Source organism: Macrobrachium nipponense, chromosome 30 (genome assembly GCF_015104395.2).
Source record: "Macrobrachium nipponense isolate FS-2020 chromosome 30, ASM1510439v2, whole genome shotgun sequence".
Classification (NCBI taxonomy): Eukaryota; Metazoa; Arthropoda; class Malacostraca; order Decapoda; family Palaemonidae; genus Macrobrachium; species Macrobrachium nipponense.
The window spans coordinates 24,600,737-24,618,236 of record NC_087218.1 but is presented as its reverse complement, the minus strand read 5'-3'; the positions used below and the strand labels follow the sequence as shown (position 1 = coordinate 24,618,236).

The 17,500-nt window shown below is 36.8% G+C and overlaps 1 protein-coding gene across 4 annotated transcripts in view; it reads left to right on the top strand.

Annotated features, from left to right (window-relative positions):
* The window catches only part of LOC135202375 (RNA-binding protein Musashi homolog Rbp6-like), a 1,243,940-nt gene that overhangs the window by 709,281 nt on the left and 517,159 nt on the right, over positions 1 to 17,500 (top strand). The window lies entirely within an intron of this gene.

Here is a 17,500-nt window from a genome sequence, read left to right as displayed (position 1 = left end):
AATCCTTCGCTGGAAAAAAGCCTATTGGAAAGCTGGAATCTTTCAGAGAATTCTTGAATCCTTCGCTGAAAAAACATATTGGAATGTTTTAAACTTTCTTCGGATTCTTGAATCTTTCGCTGTAAAAGCATATTGAAAAGTTGGAATCTTCCTGGGGATTCTTGAATCCTTCTCTGAAAAAGCATATTGGAATGTTGTAATCTTTTTTCGGATTCTTGAATCCTTCCCTGTAAAAGTATATTGAAAAGTTGGAATCTTTCTGGGGATTCTTGAATCCTTCGCTGGAAAAGCATATGTGCATGATATAGACCCTGTAAGGATTCATATTGGAACGAAGTCCTTTAATGTCATATTGACGTGTGAAATTCCATGCTCATGCCACTTCCGTTCTGTATCTACTGTGAATGTGGCTGTAATTCATAGATTCCTTAATTCTTGCTTATTATATGTGTGTGTAAATATATATATAATATATATTATTACTCAACGTCAATGGACGTCTCCGTAATACAAGAGAGAAAGGATTCCCCCTTTTTTATTAGGCGAGAAACAACTTGGCGTTTTTGGGGGGACAATATAATTGCATAGGCGTGGTATGTATGTATGTATATATATAAAAATTATATATATATATATATATAGATATATATATAACAATCAACCGTCCCAATGGACCGTCGTCCCTCGTAATACAGAGAGAAAGGAAATCCCCTTTTTATTAGGCGGAGAAAACACGGACTGTGCGTTTTTGTTTGTTACATAATAATTTTGCTATCGTGTGTATGAGTAATGTAATGTATATATATAAAATATAATATATATATATATATAGTTATATATATATATATACAGAAAGGAAGGTGGAGAGAGAGAGAGGAGAGAGAGAAGAGAGAGAGATAGAGATAGAAGAGAGGGAGAGAGAGCAATTTTTTTAAATTGTAGAAACCCAAATATCAACTCCTACATTATGACAAGAATGAATTTAAGAGGGGAAAAGCAAAAAGATATGGGAGTAAAAATTTTACCAGGAAAATACTACTAAACAAATATATACATACATACATACATACATACATACATACATACATACTACATACATACATCTTTACATACATTTAGTACATACATATATATACATATATATATATATATATATATATATATATGTATCTATTTATGTATGTATGTATGTATGTATGTATATATATTTGTTTAGTAGTATTTTCTGTAATTTTTACCCTCTTTTGCTTTCCCCTCTACTTCTTGTCATAGTAGGCGTGATATTTGGTTTACAATAATTGCTCTCTCTCTCTCTCTCTCTCTCTCTCTCCTCTCTCTCTCTCTCTCTCTCTCTCTCTGTATATATATATATATATATATATATATATATATATATATATATATATATATATATATTTATATATATACATACATACATACACACGCTATGCAATTATATGTAAACAAACGCAAATGTAAGTTTCTCTCCTAATAAAAAGGGGGATCCTTTCTCTCTGTATTACGAGACGACGTCCATTGACGTTGATGAATGACTGTCAGTATTGATGTGTTATTGATGACTCTTTCAATATAGTCCCTATCAGGTCGGAGTGAAAATAATGACGTGTGAGTGAGTTTTCTCCACTCTTTTCCGTCGGGGCTCTCTCTCTCTCTCTGTCTGTCTGTCTTTTGATGGACTTTATATCTCTCAGTCGGTTACTCTCTCAGTTTGTCGATTTTTACGGGTTCATTTTGAACCATTCGCCGACCCCCCCCCCCCAACCCCTCCCCCCCCACCCCACCCCATTAGGAGTTAATTTCTGTTGTAAGTTTCGGTGATCGACTAATGTGGTCTGACATTCATTTTTGGTCACCCGTCCACGTCATGGCCACCGTTCCGTAGTTCATTAGCATGGATTTCTGCCAAGACGTGATTATTCAAACGCCATTCATCTTTCTTTATGGTTTATAGAATAAGTGATTATGTGTAAATATTTACTGGGAATCTCTTTCATAACCTGGGAATCTCCATAAACTAGGAATCTCTTTCACATACTGGGAATCTCTTTCACAGACTAGGAATCTTTTGCACATACTGGGAATTTCTTTCGCATGGTGGGATTCTCTTTCATAAACTGGGAATCTCTTTCATAAACTGGGAATCTATTTCCCATACTGGTAATGTCTTTCACAGACTGGGAAATTTTTGCACATACTGGGAATCCCTTCACATACTGATAGCCTCTTTCCCATACTGGGAACCTTTTTCACAAGCTGAGAATGGCTTTCACAGACTGGGAATCTCTTTTTCGGTTGTTGACACCGGTTTTCCTTCCTCTGTCAAGTGTTGTAGTCCTTGTCACTATCTTGCTAAAGAGATCTGATGAGTGTTTTAGCCGTTACAACATTTATGGTGGAGAAGAAAGGAGTAATACACGAAGTATTCTATTTGCTGACAATCGCCGGAAGTCGCATATTTAATGCTCGTTTTCTCTCCTACTTGATTTAAGTACCGTTAGTATTAGTACACTTGTCACTGCAGTCATAGAAAAGAAGAAACTTGTTATTAATATTATTATTTATGCAGCACTCAAGATTAGACAAAGTATATGTTACTACACCAGGTTACGTAGGTCACTAGTTTGAGTGTGTTAAAGTGGAGTTTTTTTTTTTTTTTTTACCTCTAGTGTAAGATAATAATAAAACTAAGTTGCTAATTGGGTAACTCTTGATCGGCGAAATTGACCCAAGCCGTTGCCTATTTAAAGCCTCCCTGGACGGTACGTCATAAAGAAAGAAAAGCGTATATGGAGAGAGAGAGAGAGAGAGAGAGAGAGAGGAGAGAAGAGAGAGAGAGAGAGAGCGTTCCGCACCGTCTAAGGATTCCCCTTTCTGTCATTTTTTCCGTCCGTCTATCAACAAGCAAATCAAAGACTTCCTCTATGTAAATGTTCCTCAGTTTGCCCTTCAAACTTCTTTTTCTTGAAGGAAGAGGGTGAAAGATAAAGAGAGAGAGAGAGAGAGAGAGAGAGAGAGAGAGAGAGAGAGAGAGAGAGTAGTGGAACAACGTTCGAATGAATCTTAGATTTTATATTATTATGGCTACGATGACGTAGATGGTTGAGATTGGTTGATTGAATGATTAGAACATTTAGCATGTCATTCGCTTGCTCTTTCTGCAATATTTCTCTCTCTCTCTCTCTCTCTCCTCTCTCTCTACATGCATTCAAACCTTTCAAAATAGGGAATCATTCTCATCCTGATGCATTTACAAAACTTGCGTAAAACAGATTTACAAGGGAAAATACTAAAATGTTTGCTTTCATTAAACTTGACACTGATAAAGTGCTACAGCTCTCAGATAAATACGCCAGGATTAAACGCCGGGTGCGTATATTTATTTTTTTACAGCTTGTCATAAACAAAAACAAAAACAAACTCTTCAATTCTTTTCGAAAATACGATAGGGAAACATTGCCAGATTGAGCCATTTAGATTCGGAGCAATTGATTATTACGCTATTTGAAAGAACCAAGTTTTTTAGTTTGTTTTTTATTTAGTTTTTTTACGAGCATTTTTATAGAGCAAGCGAAGTTTCGCATTAATTGAAAAAAGTTCGAGTTGATGCATTGTTATTACTCTCATTTGTTGTGCGTTTTTCAGATAGGTAAAGTGGTTGCAGCATTGCGCAAGGAGGTGCTCTCTCTCTCTCTCTCTCAGTTTAAAGTACATATAATTGGGAGTAATTCCTGCAAACGAGAATTCTAGTTTGGATACAAAAACTATTTAAAATGTTGACATTTGTATCGTTACAAGACATCAACAGCAATCACACAATGTTTTCTTCACTGCATTCTAAGAAAACCATATTAAGACAAAAACACACAATCGTACGTTATAAGTGAGAGATATTGTTAATTGTCTTTCTTGATTATTCCTCACGTGTCGTATATTTATCGTGACTATTGTTTAGCTCATGTACCGGCAATTTCTGTTGGGCATTCACGATAATAATAATAATAATAATAATAATAATAATAATAATAATAATTTGCGTGCAACTCGCAAGAGCAGGAAAGCTTTGGTGAAATGCCTCCTTCCACGACAAGAAATCGCTGAGAAATTAGCGATGGATATATTCGTTAATGAAAGCGCAATATGCAAGAGAGTACTTATAGTAACCAATCTCTCGTTCTCCTTGTTTGTCGTAGGTACAGACAACAACAAAAATATAAATAAATAAATAAAACTTGTAAAAATCAATCATAATACGTCACTGAAGAAGTATACATAGTAAGTAAAATGGAAATGAAACGTAATATTACAATAAAAAGGAAATATTCCGTGAGAAGGTGGTGAGGTGTGTATATATATATATCTATATAGATATATATATATATATATATATATATATATATATATATGTGTGTGTGTGTGTGTGTGTGTGTGTGTGTGTACCATATGCCCTGCATTAGCAGATTCATTTAGGTATGACGTCAAAATTATCATCGTCTCCAGTCTCGAGGGTGTACTGGGCAGTGCCAAAAATTCCCCGATGAAACTAAACTTCAGTCTGTCATTGGAGTGTTGGATGCGATATAAGGATAATTTGATGTAGACCTTTATTTGAGGTTTCTAATAATTGTATTTTTTTTTTCTTCTTTCTTTGAAGACTATACCAGAAAGAATCACCAGGAGAGGTGGAGGTTATAGGGGCTTCTGAAAGGATTGTTGGGCAGTGCCACAACAATCTAACAACGACGTTAATGACAAAATGAAAGTAACGAGTATATTTTTGAGGCGGAGGAAAAGTAGAATGAAGGGGAGAATGAGTAGGAGGAGGAGGAGGAGGTGGAGGTGGGAGGGGCAAGAGGTTTTTAACCAGTAATCATGCTTTTCTTTCTTTCCTGTCGCTTTTGAGGAGGAGCTAACTGTAGGCCGCTGCGGGTACCCCTCCCCCTCCCCTCCCGAGAACGTGTATCGTTCGCGTGTTCTCATTGTAAATTCACACCACGTGGCCCTCGGCCAAGTTGACATTGCGTCACGTTCGGAGCGATGACTTATTTGTTCCCGTAGAAACGTACCCCAGTTTAGTAGTTAAATGAAGGCGGCACTTGTATGTTTAGGTAGGGTGTTTGTTTGCGCACGCACGTACGCGCATCCCTTGATAGTTAGCCGACGGAAGGGTAAGACAGTAATCCAACTCGTCTAAGAAGTAACCTATTTACACATGCGCGCGCATGTACACGCACACACAATATATATTATATATCTATATATATATACATATATATATATATATATACACACACAATTATAGTCTACGTTATTAATATGGTTTATGATGACGACAGCTGACTAAAATTTTGACAAACTATGATCCAAATAGAAATAATAATTTGTTAGACTTCTCTCTCTCTCACTCTCTCTCTCTCTCTCTCAAATCCAATCATCCTACGACTGGGAGTTTCCCATCCTCTTCCCTCTGTGGACTGGGATAATTCGGCCGGGTGCACCAGTGAAAAATGCATAATTCCTCCTTCGTGTCTTGCAGGTAATAAGAAGAAAGGTTATGACTGATACACAGAGTCCACCTCGCCTCCCTTGGGGTGGCCCGGAAGGGACAAGGGGGTTGGGGTTGTTGGGTGTAGATAAAGGAGGTTGGAGAGAGAGAGAGGGAGAGAGATTTTACTTTCAGGTGTTAATCTTTGCACTTTGATATACATATGTATATGGCAAACATTACATTATACTAATATTTGTATATACTAATATTTCAACTTATACACACCCTCATATGTTCGTTACGAACATACATCTTACACCTCTTCAATCATGATTGTACACATATGTGTAAGTAATTGCGTCTTTCTCTACACTTACAAGTGTATCATTGGTGTGTTTGAAGTGCTTCCATTGTAAAAAAATTGACAGTTTTTTGGAAAATAAAAAAAATGTGGTATGTGACTGAGTAATTTGTCCTGTGCTTTGGGCTTTTTCAGTTACTGAATTATTAAAAAATGCCATTCAAATCATTCGTATTTTAAGGATGATTAATTAAATTGAAGTAAAAAAAATTAATTCATTATTCAACTTGGAATGTGTTATTTATAGAAACGTTTTTCTGTAAATCAACACATTTCAAGTTGAATAATTCATAAAAGATAATGCATTTATTTGTTTTGCATGTATATACTCATAGATTTTATATATTTGCATTAATCACATGACTGATGGCCAGATTGATAGCATTGTTTATGTATTCTTGCACTCGTGTTTATGTAAAATTCTTGCACTCGTGTTTATGCAAAATTCATTCTCCTTATATACCATATATATATATATATATATATACTAATATATATCTAAGTATTCATATATAGATATATATATATATGTGTGTGTGTGTATATATATATATATATATACACACACACAGAATAAGTTAGTTATTGGTCTTCCATATTATTTTTAAGAAAACTTAATAAGAATATAGATAGGAATGAATTTGTAAAATAAACTAGCATTTCCCGTAGGTAATTGCTATTACAATTATTACTTCGGCAATGTAACTGAGAGGGAATATTTTTTAGCGGACAATTTGCCTTGAAATCTTCGTAGTAAAAGTTATGAGTTGTTAATGTTCTGTTTAAAATTATTAATTTCACAAAGAGCATTTTTGCAGTCATTACACCCTTTTTTCTTTAAGTCTGATCAAGGAGAGTGATACAAGGCTTGTGAATTATTAATGTTTTACCTAGGAATGCAAGTGAGCTTTTACCCCCCGAGAGCGAATCGAAAAAAAGACTCCGCCTTCAACATTTCACGGGACAGACATGACTCACACTGTTACGCATGGGATAATATATTTGTATATAAGAATATATAAATTTTATATTATTTTATTATAATATAATATAGTATAACTAATGTGGTTGTGGTGTGTGGTTGTGTGTGTGGTGGTGTAATAAAGGAATCCCCCGGATAAAAACTGAACCCAAAATATAGAAAGTTAAGTTACTATTTTATTTCAGAGACTGCCTTGTTTTCTCTCTTCAGGTAAGGTAATGAAAGATAAGAGAACTGCAGTCTTAGAAATATATTACTTACTTTTTATATTTTGCCGTTTTTATGGGCTCCTTCTATCAGATGGAATTCTGCTGTAACAACTTATATATCGTCATATACATACTGTATATATATATATATATATATATATATATATATATATATATAGATATATATAGTATATATATATATATATATATATATATTTATATATATGTGAACACTCCTGTTAATCAATCTATTCCATGGACAATTATACATACACACACATATATATATATATATATATATATATATATATATATATATATATGCATATAATATATATATATATATAAATATTAACGTATATATATTATACAGATAGATATATACAGTGCGTATTGCTTGCAGTTTTTAAAGCATATCCAGAGCGGCTTGCCGATCATGCAGGGAGGCAGGCTAACCATTCCTTCCTTTTCTTCCTACTGTCTAGTGTCCTAATCTCCCCCGAGATATAAACTCGCATTAGCAGTGACCGAGCGTTCGATTGTGTAGGCAAAGACTTCGGAACTGGCCCTTGATATGCTCTGTCGCATAGCGCTCACGCCGCTCTACCGAGCTCTGCATAATTCCCTTTGACGTGCGGAGAGAGAGAGAGTCATACGCTGCCAAAGTGCTTTATTTGAACTGGGAATAATCCCACAGAATGGCTGTGTGTTGGAGAAGAGAGAGAGACAGAGAGAAAGAGAGAGAGGGCGTCTGAAAGTACCTGGCCTTGAGATGGAAGTCGAGTCCTTAAGAGATATGACGCAACCTGCACAGGGAGACAGACATCTTTGGAGGAAGGCTGCCTGCCTGCCTGCCTTACCGCTGTCGGGAGCATCCCAGTAGTGGTCCCCTCCGCCATCTATTGGCCACTTTTGGAACTGTGCCGCCCTCACGTGGCCGCCGCAAAACCACTAATCCAGTCACTATGGAATTGTGGAATTATGGAAGGGGCGCGCTGAATTGTTTTCTCGTTTTAATTTTCTATTTTTACTTTTGTTATTGTGTGCACAGTTGTTGCTGTGTTTTATGTCACTTTAGCTCGTTTTAGCTTAGTAGATAATCGCTTTTGACATTCGACGCAAAGCAAAGGGTTTCTTCCGTTCGCTTTATAATTCTCAGCGACATTTTTTTTTCGTTTATTAACGGAAAAACCTGGTTTTATATATATATATATGTATATATATATATATATATATAATATATATATATACATATAGATATATATATATATATATATATATACATATATATATTATATATTATATATATCATATATATATATATATATATCTATATATATATATCTATATATATATATACATATTATATATATTTATATATCATTATATATATATATATATATATATATCTCTATATATATATATGTGTGTGTGTGTGTGTGTGTGTGTGTGTGTGTGTGTGTGTAATAGCTTAATTTTTTAGCTTCATCAATCTTCATGATGAAATTACTTGTGAAAATGATTCCCTTCGTCCCAGCAATCGGAAGAAAACTATAATTAAAACGAAAAACATTTGTAAGCCATGATAAATGCTGCAATTTTGAAGTGAAATATCGAAAGCTTGCCAAGGAGTATTAACTCTCTCTCTCTCTCTCTCTCTCTCATTAAAATGGGGTTAAATAGGAATGCAAATAGCAAATACGCCATAAGTTAAGTTTACCAGCTATCTTCCTGCACAAATTGATCTTCTAAAGAAAAATAAATAAATAAGTAAAAAGTTTGTCCTCGGGTCTAACACATTCATGCCCCAAATTGTTCACCGGAAGGGGTCACCATGGAAAAGGGGTGGGCAGGCAGAGGGGAGGGAAAGGAAGGGGTTGGGGTGGGGAGGGAGAGAGGAAAAGATCGACCCACGGAGGAACGGAAAGGTGACTTTGCAGGGGCCAATACACGCCGTATGTGCCTTTATGGGCAGTGAGGATGAGGGATGGCACTGTGCTTCTCCACCCCCAAACCCCCCAGCCCGCCCGCCCCTCTAGGATGTCAGTCCATGCTTATATAATGTACGTTGCTGGCTCTCCTAAAGTCCAATAACGGGGAATTCTATGTTAATATGCCGTAAACACGCCCCCATCGCTTTCCAGTAGTTCCATGTTATGACTCCCTCCCGTGGGAATACTGAGGCCACTTTCTGACTGACTTCTGCTTAAAGGTTCCCAAATATGAGGTTTTGTTCTCTGTCTGTCTGTCTGTCTGTCTGTCTCTCTCCGTCTGTCACTCGATCTGATCCACTTGATTTCTTTTAACAGAATGAACTTAGAAATAGTTTTTCTAGGATCAAGTTCCACTAATTTTGGGCCATCTTGGCGTCTTTATTGTATTGCTCTGTGTGTGTGGTGTGTGTGTGTGTATAAGTGTGTAAGTTGGAGGCTGAAAATGTTATTTCTAGCATTTACTAACACCTTTTTCAGGCCATTTTGTCGTTTTTATTACAATAGTATTTGTATTGCCCACCCTCCCCTTCTCTCTCTCTCTCTCTCTCTCTCTCTCTCCTTCTTAGAGACACCATCTGAGTTTTGGTTTATGATGTTCAATCTTTTCAACTGGGGAGAATCGTGTGGTAACCTGTAAAGTAAATGTGTTTAATTTTGCTCCTCATTAGCATAAGCGTGAAGAAATTAAAAGTATAAGAGCTGAATTTTTTTATTCATTTTAATGTGTTTTGCATATTTCGTTTTGTACATAAAAAATACGAATATGTTAAAGAAAATCCTCACCTTGAGTTTTTCTGGGTCTGTGTTTTCATTAGGAGTTTTTGTACGAGTTTTGATTTGCTTTACGTACAACACAATATGTGTAAAATTTTAAGATAAGAGGAAGATATTTGATGCTGTTAAAGAGCAGGTATTTTTTCTTTACTTTTTCTTCATAGTATTTTCGAAAATTTAGGAATAAAAAATGGTTTTCATAATCCAAAATTTTATTTGTAATTCAATGACAACTTTTGTAACTTGAGGAACGAAATTATATTATTCTCTGTATTCACATGAGGATTAAAGTACATTCTTCCCAGGATGAACGTGTAGTAAAAGAAAAAAAAAGAAAAAAAAAAGATGCAAATGAGCTTGGTAGATTCATCTCATAAATTACGGGAGTTTTCATGATATGAATAAAATATCTACTCCTTATTTTTCCTCCGGAAAGAGAGAGAAAGAGAGAAAAAAATGTCCGCGAAGCTAAGTCGGAGTGTAGACCCCTGGGAGAAAAGACCTTGGTTAGGTCTGGGGAGGGGGTCTGGGGTCTCGGTGGAGGGGGGGAGGGGGGGGGGTTGTACAGCTTCGAAAAGCTGAAACGCCCCTGAAGGCGGACTCGAGGATCTCGGTCCCTTTACTTTTGAGCGAGGCTCTGGAAATGCGACGACTAATGACACCTTTATGCAGGAATCAGTGGCCCTATTCATATTCAAAGTGTCCTTCCCGAGCCTTGAACAATCGGGTAGACGCCGCTTTGTTTGGCCCCGCTCCTGCTTCTGCTGCTGCTGCCTGCTCCTGCACCAGCAGGAGAGAGAGAGAGAGAGAGAGAGAGAGACGACCGGAGAGAGGAGAGACGAGAGAGAGATAGGTACCTTAATTTTTTTTTACATGTTTAAGCAAACTAGTGGTTGATAAGTAGCTGCCTTCTTATTTTTGGGCTTGTACTTCCTACACTAGCAGGAGAGAGAGAGAGAGAGAGAGAGAGAGAGAGAGAGAGAGAGAGAGAGAGCATCCCATAACGAAATTTTCACTCGTACAAGTGACATGTAGAAGCTTCAATGTTTAGACCTTCTCTTCTTGCATCAGCCGGAAAGAGAGGAAGAGAAATTTTTCCTCTTAATTTCGGACGTATTAAAAAAAAAGGGGGGTTGGGGGTGGGCATTAGACGCTGCTTTGTTTGGACCTGCTCCTCCTGCACCAGCAGGAAAGAGTGGGAGAGACAGAGACCCTTCTCCCTCCCCCGTCTCCCCTTCCCTTTTCTTCCGCTACCCAACTCTCTCTCTCTCTCTCTCTCTCTCTCTCTCTCTCTCTCTCTCTCTCTCTCCAGAAGACCCTTCGGGAATAGTTTTACGTGGTGGTATTTCTGGTGGTGTTTCCGCCATCCAGCCAATTATCCGGTTATCCCAGTTCCCTATTCCCCTTCCCCCTCTTCCTCCTCCCCCTCCATTCCCATTCCAGCCCCCCTCTCACCCCCATTCCCCATTCATTTTCCCCTTCCCTCTCCCGACAAATCTTGCCTTTGGTGTCAGATGCTCCGAGCGATGTCAACGGGGAGAGAGAGAGAGAGAGAGAGAGAGAGAGAGAGAGCGTGATCATGATTGCATTTAGGAGAAAATGATGTAACCGCGTTGATGGTAGCAGAGGGTGGGGGGCGGTTGGCGGGGGGCGGTTGGCGGGGGGCGACTTCCACCCTGTAGTTTGTGAACGAGATATAATGAAGTAAGCAGATAGATGATAAGAGGCTAATTGCGGAAGGGCTATTATGTACTGACTGGATTTAATGAAATGTGTCTAAGGCGCTCGATATTTTAAGGTGATCATTTATATCAGCAAAAATTTTATTTTCGTAAAGATACTTCCTTTCTTTTGATCTCATGCAGTTATACACACACACACACACACACACACACACACACACACACACACATATATATAATATATATATATATATATTATATATATATATATGTGTGTGTGTGTGTGTGTGTGTGTATGTATGTATGTATGTGTATATATATATATATATATATATATATATATATATATATATATATATATATATATATAGTACATATTTCACGTTTTTCCATGTAACGATGTTTTTGAGATAATTTTGTATACTTTCTGTCCGTCCTATCTTGATTTCTAGATTTTGAATGCCATCTCTCTCTCTCTCTCTCTCTCTCTCTCTCTCTCTCTCTCTCTCCGCTCTCTCTCTCTCTCTCAAAACAAGAAAAGCCGAACACATGATTATGCTTTATAAAGCGTATGTACTTAGTCCACTTGAATATTGCAATATGATTTGGTACCCACACTACCAAAAGGATATTGCACAAATTTAGAGTGTACAATAGTCCTTTACAGTTAGAATAGAAGAAGTTAAGGACTTTGACTACTGGGAAAGATTACAGTTTTTAAAATTATATAGTCTAGAAAGGAGAAGAGAACGCTACATGATAATACAGGCATGGAAACAGATAGAAGGAATTACTGAAAACATCATGGAGCTGAAAATATCAGAAAGAGCAAGCAGAGGTAGATTAATAGTGCCCAAAACTATCACAGGAAAACTAAGGAGAGCACAGAGGACATTAATCCACTGCGCTACAGCATCGATAATGCAGCGTCTATTCAGTGCGTTGCCAGCTCATCTGAGGAACATATCTGGAGTGAGCGTAGATGTGTTTAAGAATAAGCTCGACAAATATCTAAGCTGCATCCCAGACCATCCAAGATTGGAAGATGCAAAAATATACCGGAAGATGCATTAGCAATTCTCTGGTAGATATTAGAGGTGCCTCACACTGAGGGACCTGGGGCAACCCGAGCGGCTGTAAGGTCTGTAAGGTAAGGTAAGGTCTCTCTCTCTCTCTCTCTCTCTCTCTCTCTCTCTCTCTCTCTCTCTCTCTCTCTCTCTGTTGTTTTTTTGATGTCCGAAAAATGAAACGTAGAAAAATGATCAGTTTTCCTTGTTTCCAAGGACCATAATTTTCATATATTTCCCGTCCTCCTTTTTTTTTTGCTTTTTTTTTTACCCTCCAAACCGTTCGTGAATTGTGTCATGATAATACTGTTAACAGCCTTTTCTTTTCCTTATTAATTTTTTTTTTCTGAACGAATTTCAGATTTTTCTGCCAACATGGCTTCCTCTCAGCACATTTTTACATTTTCCTCTTTATTGTGCCTAACATAAAAATTTCAAGGTTCAACAACAAGTTCCTAGTGGATTTTCTCAAGGGTTACAGATCTAATATTTGCGTCAATGTTTTTTTGCAGTGGTGAAGACGGCAGGTTAGTTGCAGTATCAATCAGTTGATCATTTTGAGCAGAACTCTTTGTATTGATTTCGGTTTTATTTAATGTTTCATCACTTTCACATTTTTTTTATGATTTTCAGTCATGATTTGTTGATAGATTTCCTTTATTTTGTACTTTTTTTTAATGTTATTAACCCCTGTAGGAAAACATTCTTTATTTTAGATATTATGAAGTACATTTGAACATGAATCTCCACTTCCAAAAAAAATATATATGCTACATGTCTTGTTCTATAAATATTTCGTTTTACTTTTATACATTTTTTCGTGTACGAAAGCACTGGGGCCCCTACACCGGCGAACAGTAAATATAGCCCCGCGATGTGAAATGATTCCGATCCCATCAAAATCCGTATCCATTGAAAAATAACAATATCATCGGACATAATCCACCAGTGCATGAGTGTAATCTATTTTCTCTTTAGCTACGGAATAAATTGAGTAAGCTCCATATTAAAATGATGTTTATTACTGCCGTGATTGAACAAAGTAATAGGGTTTTGCGTGATCGCGTCCAGTACCTGCATCTCTGGTGTATTATTCCCCTTAATGATTGCTTATTGCTCGTCCGTTTGTTGGTTTGTTTGTGCCTCCCGTCGACGGAAATTGTCTGTGGGTGGGTGTGGGCGGGTGGGGCCTGGTGAGGGTCATGGGTTAGGGTAGGAGAGATGGGTGGGCGTGTCCGCTTAATGTATATCTGGTTTTCCATCGCCGCTCCATATTTTCGATGATATTCTCCCGTCAAAAGTGACGGTAATGATGGAAATAAAAAACGGGTAACGATGATAATGGAAAAGGGGGAATGATAATGAAAAAGGAGTAACGATGATAATGGAAATGAAATAGGGGGATTGTTGGAAATGAAAAAGGGGTAATGGTCGAAAGAAAAAAGGGGCAATAATGGAAGGACAAAAGGGGTAATGAAGAAAAAAAACGGGTAATGCTAAAAATAAAAAAAGAACTAGTAATGATGGAAAAAAACCCGGTAATGATGAAAATGAAAAAAAGGAACAGGAAGGGAAAAGAATTCGGCAATTAGTTTGCTCTATATTATTATTATTATTATTATTATTATTATTATTATTATTATTATTATTATTATTACTGCAGATATTGACAGGATATTTGATGCAGGTAATATATTTATGTATGGCATCATGCCCGTTGCGTAATAAAAAAGAATTATTATTCCAAATGTTTGGATATTGGTAGTATTTATGCAGTGTAATATGAGGGCGTGTTTTAATTAAATATTTGTTATTTTAGGTGAGCCTTCCTGAACAGAAAAAAGGACTGAGGAAACTGAGTAAAAAACGTATAGAATTTCTCGGTGCTTGAATCCATTGAAATGATCTATTTCTTTCTTTTGAAGTTACTTGAAATAGACGAGATTTACGTAGAACAGACAGTCAGATAGACAGACATATTTACCTTAAATAGATGAGATTCTTATATAGCAGACAGACAGACAGATAGGCAAATTTACCTGAAGTAGTTGAGATTTCTATGCAACAGATAGACAGACAGACAGACAGACATTTTAAAAGCCTGACGAGCCCTGACCTCGAGATCATTGATGCGAAAGAATGTTCCCGTTTTCTTTGTGGCAGCGTAGACTGTTATTTATGTGAATGCTCTTACTGATTTTTTTAAAGGTTTCATTTGGCAATTAGCCGCCGGGTTTGTTTGGTAGTGATATCTGACATGGCTTCCTTAGCATGATGACAGTGATATACAAGATGATAACAGTCATAGATAGCATGATGTCAGTGAGATCGTTAAACCATTTTTCAGTTTCTAGAAAAGACAGTGAAGTCTAATCGCATAGTAGTACTCTGACAGTAATTTCTTGAGCACAGGGGTTCTCCCCAGAAATGATAATTTTATTCCGGAAAAAGCCTTGAGTAAGCTCTCTCTCTCTCTCTCTCTCTCTCTCTCTCTCTCTCTCTCTCTCTCTCTTCCATTCCGCAACTCTGAATGACCAAAAATTGTGCCCCTTTCGTTGTCCCTTCAAGAGAGGGTAGATCGTATCCTTCAAAGATCTGACTTAGAACGACTGACTACAGAAACGTTGCGTAAGTCAGTATCCTACAGAGCTTGTATTGTTTAAAGGGCTCAAATTTATAAATTTAGAGAGAGAGAGAGAGAGAGAGAGGAGAGAGAGAGAGAGAGAGCGAGCTTTATGATTTTTTTTACGTATATGACGGAAATATGCCTCCAAATTAATATTGAACTTTCTCACTACACTTTTTACTTCAGGTATCCCACTGCACCTGTTTTCATTGAAAGACAGGGACGAGAAGTTAGTCACTAGCTTCTAATTTTAGTACGTTTTATTAAGTTGAAAATACAAAAATGCTTTGCATTATCCACAATTTGAGGATGTATGTGAAATGTTTTAGCCATTACTATTTAATATTATAAGTATATATGTTAGCACTTATCAACGCATTAGTTGCATATAATTGAACGAAGATTTTTATCAGTCTTCATAATTAGTATTTTCTCGTTACATAGGGAAAATGAGATAATCCACCAGAAAGCATTTGCAGCTGCTGCAGCGACCATTTTTAACACACGTTTAAAAGAAGGTCTCCATCAAATCTGTATGATAACTTATTTAAGCGGAAAACAAAACAATCCCGGACATTTTCCCTATTTAAAGACACAAGTGAGAAGATCTTTTTATTGCTCTGAGATGTGAGAACTTGTAAACGGGTGATTCAAACTAAAAAAAAAAGTGTTTTTCAATGCTGTTTATTTAAGAATACGTGTGTGAAACCATATCCATTCATTTAAACATGAACATAACCGAAATTCTCGCCCCTATTTAAAACAATGGAAGGAATTTAAAAGCCGTTGATTTGCCGTATTGCTTTGCGTTGCTTTTTCCATTGTAGGGAATGTTATTGCCACAGCTTCAGATGTCGAGGGAATTTTCTTCCATCGAATAGCTTTGAAATTCTTGGTCATTCTGCTGAATGCCAGGAGATTCATTCATTCTTTAGAAGGAAGGAAAAGGAGCAATCGGTTCAAACGGTAGGAACCGGGAAATTCTACGGAAGGAGAACCTTTACTGCTACTAGTATTACTGCGACAGTTGGACATCCTATTATAGTTATCCATTATTTACTGGTGTACTAAAAATATATCTCACAAGTTACGATGACAATTTTCTGGGGGGCTAATCTCAGAAACCTGAAATTTCAGTTGGTAATTGCATCATTTCAGCTTCCAGGCCATAATACATACACACGGATTTCTTTTTCATCCTTTCGGCCGAATTGCAGTGAAGTGTTTTTCAACTAGTTAGTAATTTTCGGCTTATTATCGCAACTTCTTTTTTATTGGTCCCTGTGCAGAGCTTGGAATCTCCATTCCATTTTACTTAGCATGGAATGGGGAAATTGGGCAGAAACTGGGACAAAACCTCGGCTGTTCATAAAGTACCGAAAAGTGCCAAAATTATTTTTTAGCCCACAGCTCCATCAAGGTGGTGGTCCAGTGTCAGTTGTTGCTCTGTCTTGGATCGATTCCCGTCTTTTCAGATTGAGGTCCGTATTGCATGTTGTTAATTAATGATTCTCTTTACAGGAGAACGTTTTAAGTAGGACCCCAAAAGAGTTCAGGACTGCGTATTGAAGTTTCCTCAGGAGTCCAGGTTATTCTTTAGGGCATGAGAGCTGAGTGACTCGATGGCACTGGATCATAAACAAGAATTGGATATATTGCGTTATTTCTTTGAGCAAAAGAGACAAACTTTGACGTTATTCAATTGCCTTGATCTGTTGAGGTCTTACCTGTTTGACGTTTCATAGGAATTTCTTACTTTGTGGATGATAATTCAATTAATATCGTCTAGATATATTATCAATGACTCGGCTGTTTTTAAACAAATTATAATTAATTTTTCAGTGAGTCGGTTTTTAATTAAAAATCTGATTTTGATGGTGGGCCATAGAAACCTAAAATACTTGAAATATTAACATGGAACGTTTACTATTACTTCTTCAGTACATTTTCGTGTCGTGTGTTCCACAACAAGTTTGTGGGAAAGATGAACTGGAAGAGAACTCAGTTCAGTAATAATTTTGAAAGATTTGCTTATGATAAAAAGTAATTTTATATCCGTACCCTTATCGCCTTCCGAAAGTTACTTTCGTTTACAGCTTGAATGAATGCTTGTAAATTTTATATTTATTGTTTGTCCAGTAGTATTTCAGATTCCGTTGTTGCTAGGATACTATAGTCCTTCCTCCTGCCTCGAACGTTGCATTATACATTACACACGCTGTATTTGTTCTCTCCTTCTTCTCACAAACGTCTCCGGCCCATAGGTCGGGAATTGTAATTTGAAGTCGATAGCTGAGCG